At 39.5% G+C, this 18,913-nt stretch overlaps 1 long non-coding RNA gene across 1 annotated transcript; it reads left to right on the forward strand.

The window, feature by feature from the left end:
• Positions 1 to 13,959: 13,959 nt before the first annotated feature.
• LOC122025243 lies at positions 13,960 to 15,149 on the forward strand. Its single transcript, XR_006123634.1, has 2 exons — positions 13,960 to 14,124; positions 14,743 to 15,149. It is a non-coding gene; the product is annotated as an uncharacterized LOC122025243 (long non-coding RNA).
• The last annotated feature ends 3,764 nt before the right edge of the window (positions 15,150 to 18,913 follow it).

Genomic DNA, 18,913 nt, shown 5'->3' on the forward strand with positions numbered 1-18,913 from the left:
TCCTATAATATGCTTTGAGTATAAGGAGACGGGGCATTATAAGAGTAAGTGTCTCACATTGATGAAGAGAAATTTCAAATGACATTAAGGGCAAAGGAAAAGTAAAAGAGGCCAGAACCTTGATACGAAATAGCAAAGAGCACATAGTTGTAGGATCGATTGCATGTAAAAGGGGAGGTGAATCATGTGTATTTTAAAATCTTGGTTTTTTTCTCAATTTTAAAACAAGTGCACAGCAAGAAAACAATTAAGAAAAGGCATAAAGAAAATAACACATGAGTATTTACTTAGTTTGGAGCCTTTGATAACTCCTACTCTAAGACCTAGACCATTTGGACATTTCTTGATGAGTAATCTACTAAACTCTCTATCGGTAAACTTCCAGTAGAGTAATCAAGTACAGAAAAGAAAGGAAGTATAACAAGCCTACACTTCTTTATGTAATAATTAAATTAACTTAAAAGCTTTACCCAACATGAAGACAGATAAATGATTGAGCTCGAGTGTCAGTGTTGGTCTGTCTGTAGTAGTTGAGCATAACAACACCATAGCATAGCAGTAGCACGAAGGTAGAGCAGCAGAATGATCAAGGAAGCCTATAGAAAACTTGTGTAGAAGGTGTTGGCCGAAGCTGCCTTTTATAGCTTCATACAGGCGCCTGGACCCATCCCAAGCACCCCCATCAAGCTGACATGGTATGACCTTAGTGAAACTCTATTCGTTAAAGTTTATCTTGATCCAAGTGCCTAGACCAGTCTCAGGTGCCTAGAAGCTGACGTGTAGAGGTCAATCAGAGTGTGTCAACTGTGCTGACTCGTGGCTAGGTTCGGCTCCATCCAAGCTCCTAGACCGACTAAGGGCATTGGGATCTCTAAGCGCTTGGATCCTTCTGGAGCACCTGAAAGTCCCTTTTTCGGGCCAACTTTTAGCTTTTAATTTTCTGCACCATAGAGTTAGTATAATAGACACAGAATAATATTAAAATGAATATGACAATCTAGTGATTGTCCAGTCCTGATTTTGGATTCTACTGAAATCCTAGGTCTGACCTGTTGGTCCCAGTTGGCTAGCTAGAGGGGAGGGGGTGAATAGCCTTCAAGTTAGAATTAAAAACACTCTTGCAATCGATCTTACCAAGGTCACACAATTAATTATAACAAATAAAATAAATGCATAAAGAACTAAGAGACACACGAATTTACTTAGTTTGTAACTGGGAGGTTGCTACTCCAAGACGATGAACGATCCACTACAAGAACTCTTTGAACGAAAGCAAAGTAGCCTCTTACAATCGTTGAAAGTATAGACTTTAAAACATAAAAACAATTATAGTACAAAGTGTGTGTTGTTTTTAGCTTTGAAAACCAAGGCTCTATTTATAGCCCATTGATTGAACTAGTCGTTTGCTGACATGCCAGCTCTCGGGCACCTCGACCCAGTCCCGACACCTAGATGGGGTCATCTTAATCTACTCTGCAACGGCTCTTCATCAACAACTTATCGACTTCCAGGTGCCTGGACCAGGTCTGAGTGCTTGGAGTTTGCTAACGTCGACTCCAGCTCTGATCCTCTTCGCAATAGGTCGCTGATGTGGCCGCGACATCCCGGGTGCCTGGACTTGGTCCAAGCGCTTAAAGTCCGAACGTTTGATCCTGGTCCAAGTGCCTGGACATAGTCAACTCAATTGACTTGTCCGGTCGCTTGGGTGATCTTCCAGCCATCCAGATTTGAGTTCACTCGAACCCAACTCTGCATAGTTTGCAAAATTACGATCCGGATCGTAGGATCGTACTATCCTATGATCTGGAAACTCAAAATCGATCCAAGATCGTGCAGAATCGCTTTTTGTTGTAGGATCTCAGCAGGATTGGTAGGATCGGAACAAGATCGGTAGGATCGGAATAGGATCGAAGTAGAATCGGAGCAGGATCGGTGGAAGTTTTGAGATGTCATAACTTTTGACTCGGATTGAACCACGGGGCCTATAATATATCAAATTAAAGATTATTCAGAGATCTTTAATAAATTTCAAAGTTTATCCTTAATCACCCTATTTCAAATCCAAAAAATATCATTTAAATCTTTTTCGAATGTCTAGAAGATTTTATCTTTTTTTTTATTATCTTTTTTTCATCTTATTAGGTTTTAAATTATGTAAACATATGTTTAATTATTTTTGGGTTAATTTTTTATCAATAATATTTTGTCATTTCTTTTTTCCAAAATAATGAGTTTTTGGATGTCTATTGTCTAGTATTGTGCGGCATCAACCAGTCTTTAGAAGATTATTTCTGGCGTTCATATTTGAATCAACTGATTCAATAGCTTCTGTTATATACGTTAAGTGTTTTGTTGGCCTTTAAATTGAATTATCTTATAAACCAAAGAAATATTTTTGACATTGAATGTGTTATTATTATTGTGTTAATAGAAATTTTATATTCTTTCATTTTATGATATGAAAATATAAATATTATTACTATGCGATAATGATAGTTGAATTACAAGTTAATTTAAATTTGTACATGTAGTAATGTAATTTGAGGTGTTGAGTGTAAATGATTGCATATATGTACAAAATTAGTTATTTATTTATATGTAAATGAGTTTTATAGGTATTTTTTCTGATTATTAATCATGTATGATAAGATTTTAAGGGTTTTTGGTAGGGTCGTACGATTCTACAATCCAATCCTAACCCTAGATCGATTCTCCATACGATCGCGATTCTACAAACTATACAACTCCGGCATTCTCCTCGACTAGTTTTCCTCCTGTCTTCTCATCCCTCGGAAGCGTCGTGCGTGTCCTTTTGTTCTTCGATGTACTCTTTCGCAGCTCCTCATCTCTCGGATGCATTGAGCTCATCAACTCGTTTCCCGTGTCATCCTTCTCGCACACTACATCTTTCACTTGACTTCTTATGCTCCTTATAAGTCTTTGCACACTTAGACCCAAGACATCAAACTGCAGAGCCTAACTTAACTCGGTTAATCACATCAAAACTTATCCGAGATACTTACAATCTTTTTCTTTTTGATGTACATCAATTCAAGTGAAGTTAGGGTTAAAAACAAATAATTAGAAAAGAATAAAATTTGATTTTTAAAAAAATGCAATTAATTCAATTCAAGAAAAGAATATTAAATTCTATACCTCCCACTTAACTTAATCCCTAAATTTTCCCCCTTTGATCACAACAATAATATGTTAGGAAAAATTTAAAAATAGTTAGAAAAATATTTAAACTTTTTATAGGGGTTAAAATAGAATTTTCAGTTATATGTATTTTAACAAAAATTATTTTTCAAAGATAATGATTTTTTACCAATTAATTCTCTATTTTGATAAAAATAATTTAAAAATAATTTTCAAATTTCAAAAAATACTGAAAAATTTTCTAATAATTGAATAGAAAATTTTGAATAAAAAAAAATTCACAAAAAACATATTTTTATTTAAACCAAAATAAATATTTTAAATAGAAATAATAAATGTCAAATTTTAAATGAGTAAAAATAGAATTTTTTTTATTTAAAAATCTTGCTAATTTTTTTAACATTCAAAATGTAATGTTCTTTAGAAAAAAATCAGGGTTTTCAAAATTTATCTCGGAAAAAATTTAAAAATTTAAAATTTCCTTTTTGATAAAAAAATTCTTAAAATAGTATATAAATGTTGAAAAATCTTGAAAAATTAAATCTAATATAAATCAAAGATCATCAAAAAAAAAAATTTAACACAAGTAATGAAAAGGAAGCATGCAAAATAATTAATTTGGTAAACAATAATAAAATTAAACTAAATTTAAATTTTAACATGCATAAAAATTAATTTAATCAGACTAAACATGATTTAGGAACCCAAAATAAAGTCTTACCTACTAGATTTATCAAGTATTTTCTAGGAATATATTTTCTAGTTACTTTTATAATTTGATCTTATAATTCTTAATCTACCAATTTAGTCTTCCATTATATGTAACATTTCTTTTTGAGACTTCTAAAACATTTGAGTATACATGATCTTTTTCCAATATTTTTACTTTTTTTGTTAATTTTGCATTTTAGACTTTTAACTTTTCAAAATTTTCTAATAAACAAGTGTAATCTTTCTTTAAATTTATGTATTTCATCCTACTCTTGCATAAAAATTTGCATAGCATTTTTATAGCTTCGTATAATTGATTGGAAGGTAGAAATCTTATGTCACTTACCATGTCAGACTCGTAGGTAGATGCTCCCCCTTCATCATTGCTTGCTTCCAAAGTGACTTTGTCGTCTAATTGATGGTCGGCCATTAGTGCTAGTCCAGCGTACTCCTCGAGTTCAGACTCTTTCGAAGAAGACTCGTCCCATGTAACTTTGAGATTCTTGTGTTTAGACATTCTTGTTCCTTTCTCTTTGTATTTTTTCCTTGGTATTCAGTTTCGGACAGTTGTCTTTAATGTGTTCTTTTCTTGACAATTATAGCACAAACCTTTCATTTGCTCCGAAAAAGCTTCTTAGCCTGCGACTTGTTAAAATTGTAAAACTTTGAAAATTTTCTTACCATGTATGTTCTTTCATCTTCATCGATGAATGTGTCAGAATTCGATTTATCCTTCTTGCCTTTTAGCGCTAGATTCTGACTTGGATCCTTTTTTTTCTTAAACCTTCACATCTCGACTCGTGTAATTCAAAATTGGAAAATAGATTTTCTAATGTACTTACCTCAAGATCCTTAGATATGTAGAATGAGTCCAATATAGATGTTCACTCGGGGAGTTCTCAGAAAATCATTTAACACATACCTTAGTGAATCTCAGTTTGTTATCATTTCTCCGAGATTCATGAGTCTGGTGATCAACTCCTTGATTCTTGAGTGTAGATGAGCTACTGCGTCTTTATTTTTCATCCGGAGGTTGCTGAGTTGGTTCTGAAGCAAATCCCATCTTGCGAGTTTAGCCTCCGAGGTGTCTTCGTGCAACTCTAAGAACTTCTCGCAAAGTTCTTTAGCTGAGTCGTAGCTATTGATCCGATTGACTTCTTGAGGTAGAAGAATGGCCAGCAGATGGAACTCTACTTTATCGTTTGTCACGAAGTCGGCTTGCTCCTCCTTGCTCCACAAGTGCTCTTCTTTTTCAGTTCTGTACTAATCTATGAGTGTTACAAAATCATATTTAATAGTAAGCAATATATCAAACTATATTTTAATGAATACCTCCATTTTCTTTTCCAGATCATAAAATCTCCCTTGAACTTCAGTGGATGAATACTCACTCCGGCCATCTTGTTACTTCAGTTGGCGATTAGTCCTTTTAAAGACACTATGCTCTGATACCACTTGTTGATCCTTATTGGCTGGCTAAAGGGAGGTGTATAGCTTTCAAGTTATAATTAAAAACACTCTTGCTATCGATCTTAGCAAGGTCACACAGTTAATTATAACAAATAAAATAAATGCATAAAAGAACTAAGAGGTGCACAAATTTACTTGGTTTGCAACTGAGGAGGCTGCTAATTCAAGACAATGAATGTTTCACTAAAAGAACTCCTTGAACGAAGACAGAGTAGTCTCTTACAATTGTTGAAAGCTCAGACTTTAAAACATAAAAATAATTTGTGTACAGAGTATGTGTTGTTTTTAACTTCAAAGATCAAGGCACTATTTATAGTCCCCTGATCGAACTAGCCGTTTGCTAATGTGGCAGCACCCAGACACCTAGACCTGGTCTAACACCTGGATGTGATCATCTTAATCCACTCTGCAATGGCTCTTTGTCAATGGCTTATCAGCTTTTGGGCGCTTGGACCCAGTCCGGACGCCTGGATTCTGCTAAGATGGACTCTATCTCTGATCCTCTTCACAATGGGTCGTTGACGTGGCCAAGACATTCCGAGCACTTGGATCTAGTCCGGGCGCCTAAACTTGATCCAAGTGCTTGGACAGAGTCAACTCAAGTTGACTTGTCCAATCACTTAGATGATCTTCCGGTCATCCAAAGTTGAACTCACCCGAACTCAACTCTGACCTTCTCCTCAAATAGTCTTTCTCCTGGCTTCTCGTCCATAGGAAGCGTCGCGTGCCTCATTCTCGTCCACTGATGTACTATTTTGTAGTTCCTCATCTGGGTTGCACCAAGCTTGTCAACTCGATTCCTGTGTTATCGTTCTCGCTCGCTACGTTTTTCGCTCGATTTCTTATACTCCTAAGTTCTTGCAGATTTAGACACAAGACATCAAACTGTAGAGTCTAACTTAACTTAGCTGATCACATCAAAACTCACTCGGATACTTACAATCTTTCTCCTTTTGATGTGCATCAACCCAAGTTAAGTTAGAGTTAAAAATAAATAATTAAAACAAAATAAAATTTGTAATTAAAAAAAGGCAATCAATTCAATTCAAGAAAAGAATATTAAATTCTATACATGTCCGATTGTAGAGTCTTTCGTTTAAAGTTTCTATTGCAAATCAAGTTCAAAGAAGTGAAGTAAGCTATCCCCCACCCTCGAGCTAATACATATCCTAACACCAACCCTCGCCACCATTCTCCTTGTACCAGACCTTAGTTACCAAACCTTGCTTGACACAGAACAACCACCCTGTTCAATCTCTATTTGCCATCAGTAGCAACAACCGCCTAGCCATCAGGGCTTCTTCTCCAACGGCGCAAAGGAAATTAGGGCATTTCAATCCAACACTTATTCTTATCCACCTCTTAATGGACTTATGGGTTTACAGGTTTATGGGCTTTGGATCCCATCCACAATATATGAAACCCAAAGCTAATCAATTGAAGCAAACCCTAATTTCGCCGGGGGGAGTTTGAATGAGAATTCAAGGTTCCAATTTCAAATTTTGAATTCATCCATGGTTAACCATGCACATGCCCTACACACACGTCTACCCTAGGTATGGTGATCACTGACCCTCCAATGTCGACCAAACTTCCCCTTGGTGTTTCATAACATGTCCGTAGTAGTTCATCCAAGCTCCTCTCCAGTTAGTGCACCCATCACAACCACCTGAGCCATGCTTCATCCCGATGTCGAGTTCTCCAGTCCCAACTCTGACGATCCTGCCCCTGTAGTCATGAACTCGGAGATCCCCCATCTATTCCTTGAAACTGGCAGCAACAGCCTTCCTAATATGCCTCCTCTCCCTCCAATGAACATACAACACCTCCGTCCATTGCTTAATCTGTCCATTGTCGGTCCCCAACACCACACCAATTTCAGTCGAAGAGGCGCTCTCCATTACTTGCGCTCTGTAATCTCACTAACAGAATGAAAGTCCGACCCTTGAAGAAGGTCTCAACTGTGCCAAACCAGTACAAGCATACTCGGTTCTGTGATTCCATCCCAGCGAGGAGCTCTTTGCCTCCATTATTAGAAATTATGCCCACTTAGGGGCATTTTGGTAATATCGCTTATGAGATCATGGATGGTTATTCCAATGATCTTATTTCTCCATGATTCCCACTACAAGATAACGGGAGAAATAGGTAAGACAAGTGTGCACTATATAAAGAGCACATTACAAAAAGAAAGACAAGGGAGGAGAGACTTCTAACACTTTCTTCTTGAATCGCCGGACTCTGGATTAAGACGTTGTGGATCTGTGGTAATAGTTCGTTCATGATTATCATCCTGACTACGAGTTTGATTCGAGAAGTTTTTCGTGGTTCTCAGATCGATGTAAATTTTGAAAACTCAACCCTATTTATTTTTCAAGAAATTAGAGATGTCACGTTTCTGCATTGTGATATAATAAATCTAACATTGGTATCAAAGCCAAGTTAAAGCAAGTTTAGATTTATTAAATAATTTTTTGAAAATATTTTTTTTTGAGAAAATAAAATAGGGCATTAAATTTTAGAATTCGGATCAAAGATGATTTTCGTGAATCAGACTATACCACGAAGTTACCCATGACTTGTAGAGCATGGAAATAATTTTCATTGAATTTTTTAGCATGTTCGGGCTATGAAAACTGAGGTTGAATCTCGTGGCCATGAAAGTCAACCGAGAACATTTTCTTGGTTCTGGACTGAGTTTTAACAAGTGTTGATGCATATAAATGATCTAATAATGTTCTGCATGCTCTGATGCATAAAATGCATATGTCAATTGCAAGAAGCGGTTGTCATTTACTAGTAAATTGAAATCGACCAAGAAGGGTCGTGAGAAAATTTTGAAATGCCAAGTTCAGGGCTTCAATCTTCCCAAAATCGATTTCAGAATGTCGGGAAAGAAGAAATCATGAAAAAAAGTCAAAAAATAAAATCAAATCGGGGTGGCCGGAAATGAGTTTTCCCGCTGGTCATAGAGACCCCGGACCCTAGTCGAGTCTATCCAGACTCGAATCTGGATTCACGTCCTAACCTAGTTCACGACTCGATTGGCCCGGTCATCTCACGTGGAGGTGTGTGGCTGGGGCCATTACACGTCTGGCGCGTGGCCCAAGGTCTTGCCGGTGCATGCAAGCGCGTGGGAGGTTCTCCGGCTGCTGGCGATAGTGATTTTTCTTCTTGTTCTAATATTTAGACTATGCTGATGATTTTTATGATATTTATGTGACTATTGTGGGGTTTTTGGTGTTCCAAATCCAAGTCTGGATGGTAAGATGCGATCCTGGGTCGTGGTGTATGGTGTCCGTTGACTTATATGCTCGCTTTGGGGTGTATATTCAAACCATTTGAGACTTACTGATTCGTGGGGTACACAAAAAGATGAGAATAAGCACCACACATCACTAATGCCTCTCATTATATGTAACAGAGACTATAGCTGGATCAAAGACTGTCGTAACTGATCTCATCAAGGGAGAGAAGTTGAATGGTGACAATTATGGGATTTGGCACCTGAAGATTCAGCTACTCTTCGAGGATCAAGAACTAATTGAGGTTCTGAAGCACGAGATGCAAGACCCCAGGAGGGTAACACACCTCAAGTGAGGCGGGATCAGGAGGCGTACTATGCATGGAAGAAAAAGGATAGCCAAGCTAGAGCAATTCTTCTAAGTAGCATGCATGATAACTTGATCCCGATTTATGAGCAGTTTCCTACTGCAATCTTTATTTGGTAGACTCTTAAAGAGCGATGGGCTCCCGGTCAGCTCCTAAGTTGAGGATGTTAACTTATAGGTTCATAACCTACAAGAAAGAGCAAGATCATACTATGAAACAACATCTCATTCAAATATCGAGTATGATTGCTTCTTTGAGGAATATGGGGGAGCCATTATCTGATGAGCCTCAGGTACTGGGGGTGATCCGGTCCTTGTCCAACTCCTGGCAGGTTGTTAAGACCTATCTCACTCACAATGAGAGTATCCATACTTTCATGGATGTGAGTAAGCATTGTGAGCTTGAGGAGGAGCGTTAGGAAGTGGTTAGGTCTACCACAGGTCATGCTTTAATCGTGGAGTCGAGGAAGGGATCTTGGAATGCCAAGCACAAGTGGTGCAAGCATGATAGGAAGACCAAAGGCCAAGACAAGAAGAAACAATCAATGAGGGTAGATGATAAAAGACAAAACTGGAGATAGAAAGAGCTCGATAAGAGCAAAGTCAAGTGCTACGTGTGTGGTAGACTTGGGCATTTCGCATGCGATTGTAGCGAGCGAAAGGCATTTCCTTCTTTCTTAAATGGTATGACTTATGTATCATCTATTGTGATGCTCACTGACTCCTCTATTTTGTGGATTGTAGACTTAGGAGCCACCAACCATGTAGCTCATGATAGGAGCGCATATGTGGAGTTTTGTCGATTGAGTCCCCAGGCGAGGAGGCTGTACGTGGGGAATGGAGCATTTGTTGCTATAAAGGGTATTGGCACATGCAAGCTATCGCTATCATATGGCCAAATCCTATATTTACATGACATTTTGTATGCTCGTGAAATTCGGTGGAATCTCATTTATGTTCGTTGTCTTGATCGTTTAGGATATTCTATTTATTTAGAAAATCTTCTATTTCTATTTCATATGACAGTTCTTTGATATGTTCTGGTTCAGTCTATAATGGATTTTATGTACTAGATATAATTTTCATTTATGATATTTCTCATTTATCTTCTATTGCCTAAGTATCTAATAGTGTAGTTTATAATGTTTCTGTTTGGCATAGTAGACTTGGCCACATAGGGCAAGAGAGAATGAACCAGTTAGCAGCAAATGACTTGTTGGGCCAGCTAACTAAGGTTGAGTTGCCCTTATGTGAGTATGGCCTAGCTGGCAAAGCTACAAGGAAACCACTTGGAAAAGCAATGAGAGCTAGGACACCATTGCAATTAGTCCACTCTGATATTTGTGAGCCTATAAATGTGAGAGTCTGAAATGGAGCTATGTATTTCATTATGTTTATTGATGATGACACACACTTCGGTCATGTCTATCTAATCTCGCACAAGTCTGAGGCATTAGAGTGTTTCAGGAGGTATATTAACGAGGTTGAAAATCAGCTAGACTTGAGGGTGAAAACTCTCAGAATCGATAGGGGGCATGAGTATTTATCTGAGCAATTTAAAGAGCTCTGTTTCGAAAAAGGTATCACGAGACAGTTAACTATTCCTGCTACTCCTCAGCAAAATGGAGTGACTGAGAGAAGGAATAGGATTTTGTTGGATATTGTAAGGTCTATGATGGTACAAGCTAACTTGCCTATTTCCCATTGGGGAGATATCTTGTTAACTGCAGCATATGTCCTTAACTGTGTTCCAACAAAATCCATGGTCCGTACCCCATATGAGCTTTGGACAGGGAGACAACCTGATCTTAGCCACTTGAGACCATGGGGTTGTGCTGCATATGTTCGTAATTCCTCGCATCCACAAGGCAAGTTAGGCCCATGAGGAAAAAGTGTATATTTACAAGATACTCGGAACAGTCCAAGGGGCATGTGTTCTTGGGTGAACATATGAATGACACAGTAACCGAGATTCAGTGTCATGATGCTACCTTCCTGGAAAATGATTTCCCTACAAAAGGTAAAATCGATCGGGATTGCACCTTCTATGAGATGGATGAGCATGGCGGAGGGACCCAAGAGCTTGTTACAGATCTTGGTCCTAGGGTTCCAACAGTAACTCCCGAGGATGATGAGGATCCTAGCATATTTTAAAAGGCTCTCGATGGTCCAACAAAGTGCCAATGATATAAAGTCATGCAAGAGGAGATGGATTCTATGAGAGTCAACGGGGTCTGGGATCTAGTTGTCTTACCTGAGGATAGAAAGGTCATTGGGAACAGGAAGGTTCTCAAAATCAAAAGAAAGGCTGACATATTGATAGAGAGGTACAAGGCCTGTCTGGTAGCCAAGGCCCAAGGGTTAAATACAGACTAAGGGCATTGACTACGGGGAGACTTTTTCTCCCGTAGTCAAATTTACATCGATCCGTCTACTTTTGGCGATTGTTGCGAATATGGATTTGGAGTTACATCAGATGGATGTAAGAACCGCCTTCCTTAATGGAAGTTTGGATGAGGAAATCTACATAGAGAAGCCTTCTGGGTTCGTTTTAGTAGGTTAAGAAGATAAAGTATGTCGACTACGGAAGTCGATATACGTCCTAAAACAATCATCTAGACAGTGGTACTTGAGATTTCACGAGGAGATGATATCTTATGGTTTTGCAATGATTGAGAAGGATCATTGTGTCTATCTGATACGTTCTGATGATTTCTTTGTGATATTGTTGTTGTATGTGGATGATATAATATTGGCTAGGAACAACATAGAATATCTTATAACCATTAAAACATGGTAGTCATTCAGCTTCGACATGAAAGACATGGGTGAAGCAAAGTTCATCCTTGGAGTAAAGATCCAGAAGGAACACTTAAGAAGAATGGTGGCTCTTTCACAAGAGACCTATATTAAGAAAATCCTTGAGCATTTTGGGATGAGTGATAGCAATCCCATAGATACTCTTATAGCTAAGGGTGATGGTCTGAGTCTTGATATGTGCCCTAAAACTCAGGAAGAAGCAAGGGAAATGAGCAAAGTCCCTTATTCCAGTGCAGTAGGAACTCTAATGTATGCAATGTTATGTATACGACCAGACATATGTTACACAATCGGTCTGGTGAGTAGATATCAATCGAATCCTGGAAAGGGTCGCTAGAGAGCAGTAAAAAGGATTTTTAGATATCTTAAGGAAACTACAAGCCTCTTCTTGTGTTATGGGGGAGATGATTTGTGCCTTGTGTGATATTCAAACGTTGACTGGGGTGGCGATCTAGATAAGCGTAAATCAATATCAGGTTTTGCCCTCTTGCTCAATAGTGGTACTATTTGATAGAGCAGTAGGAAGCAAACCTGTGTAGCCTTATCTACAATAGAGGTTGAGTTTGTGGCTTGCTCAATTGCAGTTCAGGAAAGTGTTTGGCTCTGAAGACTATTGGATGACTTAGGGATTGTGGTAAATAATGGGAGGCCAGTGATTATCTATTATGATAATCAGGTCGCTATCGCATACACTTGAGACCCTAAGTATCATAGTAGGACCAAACACATATACACCAGATATAACTTTGTGAAAGACATCATCGAGAAGGGTGAAGTGACAATCAAGTACATTATTACACAGAGCATGGTGGTTGATCCCTTTACCAAACTCATTACTAGAGACTCATTTTTAAGACTTAGAGAGTCATTGGGTTTACGTATGTATTGACATTTCTCATCTTGTACTAGATTGATAATGTTTATGCTTATTATTTTGATATATGCTAATTGTGTTATTCAGTCACACATGAGTTATTATATTTTAATCAATGCATTTCTTATCATATATTTTATGATGTGGTGAAAATGCATGCGAGGCAGGCCAGGTCCTCGCTCTCGCACGAGTGACCACCCCTAGCTATGAGTGAGTTGGGATGAGACCATTTCTAGCTATAAGAGGTTTTGAGAGTAGCCCTGCTAGAACATAAGTCACCTTGATAGGTGTTCAAGATGAGGTGATATGTGAAATGCTCGACATGGATATACTCACATTCATGTTGTTTGTAAGTAGCCAGGTGTGAGATCTTAGATGTCACCTATGATTGGTGATATCGTTTCTGAGGTACTCACTTTGAGATCTCTGGGTAAAGTTTTACGTGTAGACTGAGTTCCAAACTTGCACAGTGTTAGATAAATCTCACATATGCCCTATTGAGAGATTGGGGAATAACATTGTGACTTGTGTTTCATACCACGTGTGATAAAACGACTAAGGATAGTGGGAGACACTTTATTTGAAACGATTAAATTATTAATCCCTGTATTCCACTGTGTGAGATCCGAGATCCATTGGGTGAGATCTCTGGTGCCCTTATTACTTTCGGCTGATTCTTGAAGTCTTGGATCAATGTTGCTACTTTAGTCTGTTTACCTATGGTCCGAAATATAAATTGAGGTTTGTGAGGTAAGTCTAAGAAACCAGTTGAATTAAGACGGATAGATTTATGTTTAGGAAAAGGAAGGTCAATGGACATTACATCATTGATTAATATTCACTGATCGGTCTGTTATGTTAATCCAAGTTAGGATTTGAGCATAATAGCGAATACACAATTGAGCAAATTTATGGGGGATCACTTTCGATGAGGAAGGTAGCTCAATGGATGTAAATGCATTGGATCTGGGGTACAGCAAAATCTTTTAGTACTATCGGTGACCTCACGATCATCCTAGCAGGTATATTGAGAGGTCTTTGCTTGCAGGTGTACTCGCTAGTTGCACGACGTCCAATCCTATATGAAAGTCCAGTAGGGTGATTTAGTAGATCAAATGAGATATGATCTTGTGACAGTTACAAAATGCCCTCGTGTGCAAGTGGGAGATATTGGAAATTATGCTCACTTAGGGGCATTTTGGTAATATCCTTTGTGAGATCATGGGTGGTTATTTCCATGATCTTATTTCTTCATGATTCCCACTACAAGGTAATGGGAGGAATGAGTAAAGCAAGTGTGCACTATATAAAGAGCACATTGTAGAAAGAAAGACAAGCGAGGAGAGACTTCTAACACTTTCTTTTTGAATCACCGGACTCTGGATTGAGACGTTGTGGATCCGTGGTGATAGTTCATTCGTGATTATCATCCCGACTACGAGTTTGATTCGAGGAGTTTTTCGTGGTTCTCAGATTGAGGTAAATTTTGAAAACTCAACCCTAATTATTTTTCAAAAAATTAGAGATATCACGTTTCCGCATTATGATATAATAAATCTAACATCCTTCGTATAGTACCCGCGACAACAACATCCTCAGCAGTAACAAGAGAGTGTTGGCCGGAGTCCTTGCTCTAGTCAGGGCAGCCCGGACTCCGATGGTGAGATTGAAGCTTCACACGAGGCCACCCCTTTCTTTCTCTGTGAGGTTATGCTCCCATAACCTCTCCACCTCCATCGTCGTCTCCGACAATGGAGTGTAAAGCGTGCCTCGCCTGTCAGAGATGCTACTTCCTCCAACTACTTCCGGCTAGAGTTCACCTGTGGAAGCCCTCCTCCCCCTATTTCCGTGCCTCTTCTCTATAGAGAAGGAAAAATCTCTTTTTCTAAACCAATGGCAGAAGAGGATGACGGATTTATTTGTGTGCTTGATATGCTTTACAATCATATCAACACGTGTTTGGATGAAAGTAATACTAGGATAGATGATCGATCATCTCTAAAAATTAATCAGTTTATATTAAAAAAAAATACAACAATAATTTGCTTTACTGATGCCTGATATGCTTAAAGTTTGGTTACTTTTTACTTATGATAGGGTCTCAAAAAGGCTATTCATGATGTGCGTACTTAGGACTGCTTGCCTAGGCTGTCCAACTGCTTGGACTGCTTGGCTGTCGGACTTCCAGGCTGGCGTATAAGAAAGGCTCCAGATGATGGGCACGGAGTAGGGGCCTTGCTGACTGCCTGGACTACTTTCATTTGATGCTCAGGAGGTAGGACCTGCCCGGACAACTTGCTAAGGCTGTCAAATTGCCAGTACGGGCTGTCGGACTCTTCGCCTATTCACGGGTGGCAAAAGCTGAAGTCACGCCCGTTCACTTGTTATGTTCTGGGATTGCATTGCCCTTTTTGGAACTTGTTCCTTATTTTCACGGACCAATCAAGTAGATTGTGAAACGTTCACTCATTCAAATTATCAATATTCTTAGAATTATCATTTAACTAGAAAATTTTCTACAGTATAGTTAAGATTTATATTTGATTAGCGGTTTAAAGATTCTCATATTTTTTTTATTAGTTGGTTGTCGTATGATAAAAAAATATAACAGCATCTTCAATTGTCCGGGCGAAATAATTTCTTGCAACCTTTAACGTTTTTTTTTCCTGGTATCCATTTACAAATATTTTTGGGATCCATATTTTCTACCAACTCAAAGCATATTTCGTTGAGGTTGTAAGTGAAATATACTTGGATCTTATTTAATTTCAATATCTTTAATCTTTTTTAGATAATTTGATAAGTTTAACTAACAAACTTGATCACTAGATGCTTGACATATTTTAGAGGCTTTCAAGAGTTCCAGAACTTCAATTTTGCTATCGTTGTGACTGTGATGTCTATTTAGTCTTGCAACTTGTGTTTAAACAGGACCCTGACTATCACATTGTTACTCTTTTGGTTTAATTTATTACAGGTAAAGCAACTGTATTGGTAAATATTATGTGGGATTTGCAAGCTGTTTGATGATGAAGTGAGCCAAGTGTTTTGTGTTCTGGTCCTAATCTTGAAAGGTTATTCTAACATATTCATTCTAGTCTTTTGGGATTGATTTGGACATAGATATTATATGACTCTTTGCTTCTTCTTTTTTGGCTAAGATTTTGTATGAATTGAATCAGGACCAAAAATATTGATTGAGAACTGCCCAAATGGAAGTTTACGCCTTCATGTTCAGATTTTTAAGAAATATTGGGAAAATTTGTTCGTCGAGCTTCAATCTAGTATTTACATAGCAAGATTGGCTTTTCTTTGAATCTAAGTGCTTGGTGCAAAATTATAAAGGTGTTTTTGATTCAACTTATCATACATAACCTTAATTATGAAAAATAAAATATAATATAATATTATTTGGTTCAACTTAGATAATACAACAACCTAATTTTATATTTATTGATTTACCCTTGTTTTCTCCTCTTCTCCTTCTTCTTGGTTATGGTGGGTTTGGAGAAGAACCGTGGGACGACGTAGTAGAGGGCGAGTTCAATCTGCTGTTGCTGCTGGGTGAGGTCGGTCATCCCATCATCGACTTAGTGGAAGATGATGCCCTTGTGTCCTTATTGTTGTCGATAAAGTAGGAAATCGAGGTCGAGGAAGAGGAGTAGCTTCGGCCCTCACCGTCGCTGACCTTAGTTTTCGTCCACAAATTTCTTCTTTTCGCCAATGAAGCCTTTGGGTGAGTCCTTATCATCATCGCTGCCGCCTAAAAGCTGGTCGGCAAAGGACTCCGGTAAAGAAATCAGCCGCTATTGGTTGCCACGAGGTTCCACCTGTTGGCTTAGAATCGATAAATAGCACACCCAAGGCACACTCTAATATGCAAGAGGAATAGAGTGAGGAGGAAAATAACTGATAGAATACTTTCTTAGAAGATGGAAAAAAAATGAATTGATTCATTATACATCTCTAGGACCCTTTAAATACACCACAAACCTAAGACTAATTCCTATATTTTGTCCCATGAAAATAGGAAGACTAATTCCACTCATTTATCCCTTAAAACTAGGAAAGTTTATCACCACTAACGCAAGGAAAAAAAATAAAACCACGTAGCCACTACTTATCATGTCCGGATTATATGCTCACATTACCCCTCCTAATCCTGACATAGTTCTAAGTCACGGACGCCGAGTAGTTATCGCATGGCAGCTAGCTTCACTCCCGGCAATGTTTTTAGTTAATACATCGGCTTGTTGTTCTCCGGTATTAACGAACTCAACCACAATTTGTCCACCTTTGGCACCACGAGCAGTCCATCTGTCTGTACCACGAACAAGTCCATCTGTCTACGTTATCCATGGCTCCGCTTCTTTGGCCCCGTGCTAAAGCATGTTTGCACACCAAGTGCTCGGCCCACAACTCGATCTCTTCGGCACCACGAACAAGTCTCGTCTATTAGTTCTCTTGGCAACACGAGCAAGTCCATTTGCTTGCACAACGGACAAGTCCATCTGTCCGCCTTTGCTGCTTGGCATATGTTGCATACCTGCCACGCCCGCTTCGGTGCCAAGTTCGCCTCCTGCAAACTTGGGCTTGGAACATGCCCAACGCACTGCCAATCCTCTGCTTGGTATAGCTTGCGCCCATTCCACACTTGCTGGTTTGCCAAGTCTTCCTCCTGTAAGACTTGGGTTTGGGCAGCCCTACACTGTCGCTCTGCTTGTCATGCCTTCTGCGCATGCCCAACTCGGATGTATGCCAAGTCTGCCTCTTGCAGACTTGCACATGGGCAGTGCCCTGCGCACTGCCGGTTCGCTGCTTTCCATGTTCCCTAGCCAGGTTGAGTCTTCTAGTCTTGCTAGGAGACACACTTGCTTGAATATCTTCAATGTTATCTTGTACAAGCAATTCTGTGTTCGCTTTACCAGCATCAAGATCTTCCCGCTCCTATCAATCACCTTCATGGTATCTCTTTTCATGTGCACCTCGTTCCCAGTTTCTGTCAATTGACCGAGACTTATGATATTACTACAAAGTTTCGGAATGTAGTATACCTCGTGGAGAGCCTTCCGATCGTCGTTCTTGCATTCGAACACAATCGTCCCCTTGCCCATGATCTCAATGGTTGATCCATCGCCAAACCTCACCCTCCCGGTGATGGTTTCATTTAGTTCTTGAAACTTCTCGCGATGGCCAGCCATGTGGTTGCTGGCACCGTTGTCAAGGTACCAGATGTCTTTATCTCCTTTATTAATGTCGCGGTACATCTCCGATAGCAACCTATCTTCACTAAGCAAAATTGTATCCTGATGCTCACATCTAGTGTCAAACTCCTTGTCGGACACGGTCATCATCAGTGTTGGCTCTTCATCGGTGGCGCAAGTGAGGTGAGCCTCATCATCACGCCACTTGTTGTAGCATTCGGACGCAAAATGCCCCATTTTCTCACAATTGAAACACTTTATATGTCTCTTGTCACGAGTGCCTCTGCCATTGCCGCTAGTGCCTCCTACACTGTCTTGGCTCGGCGTACCACGGCCACGACTCCGCCATTTGTCACGACTAGGGCTGCTGGATCCACGCCCCTTTCCTCCTGACGAAGTGTCCACGTTGCTCCCCTTCTGTCGCATTTGCCATTCGGCATGAGTAAGTAGGAGCTCTCCTTCAGTGTCGTTGGTGTTACCGCGTAATCGTAATGTTCGTTCCTCGTATGCCTTCAGTCGCCCAATAGTCTCCTCAAATGGTATCGTCTCAAGATCGTGAAACTGCTCAATACCAGCAACAATAGGGAAGAACTTATCAGGGACAGAATCGAGTAACTTCTTTACCAAAGATGAATCTTCAAGCGTGACACCAAGAGCGGAGAACTTGCTGCTCATAGCACTGAGTTTGCCAGCAAACTCATCAATCGTGTCGGTCTCCGTCATCCGGAGGGCGTCAAACTCGCTCTTCAACGTTTGTACGCGTGCCTTCTTCACTCGATCACTTCCAAGGTACCTCGTCTTGAGGCTGTCCCAGACTTCCTTCGCCGTCTTCTTTTTTGCGATCTGGAGAAGTATGTCTTCGGGGACACACTGCAAGATGTATGCATGTGTCTTTTTATCCTTCTTTGCATCCACCTGGGCTCCTTCCACTGGCTCCACCGCCTCCCAGACTCCCTGGGCATCAAGGATCGCCTCTGTCTTTATTGCCCACACAGTATAATTGTGAGGGCTTAGCATCGGATAGGGAAATGACACTCCGCCGTTTTCCTTTACAACAACTTGTG

Source organism: Zingiber officinale, chromosome 9B, assembly GCF_018446385.1.
Source record: "Zingiber officinale cultivar Zhangliang chromosome 9B, Zo_v1.1, whole genome shotgun sequence".
Taxonomy (NCBI): Eukaryota; Viridiplantae; Streptophyta; class Magnoliopsida; order Zingiberales; family Zingiberaceae; genus Zingiber; species Zingiber officinale.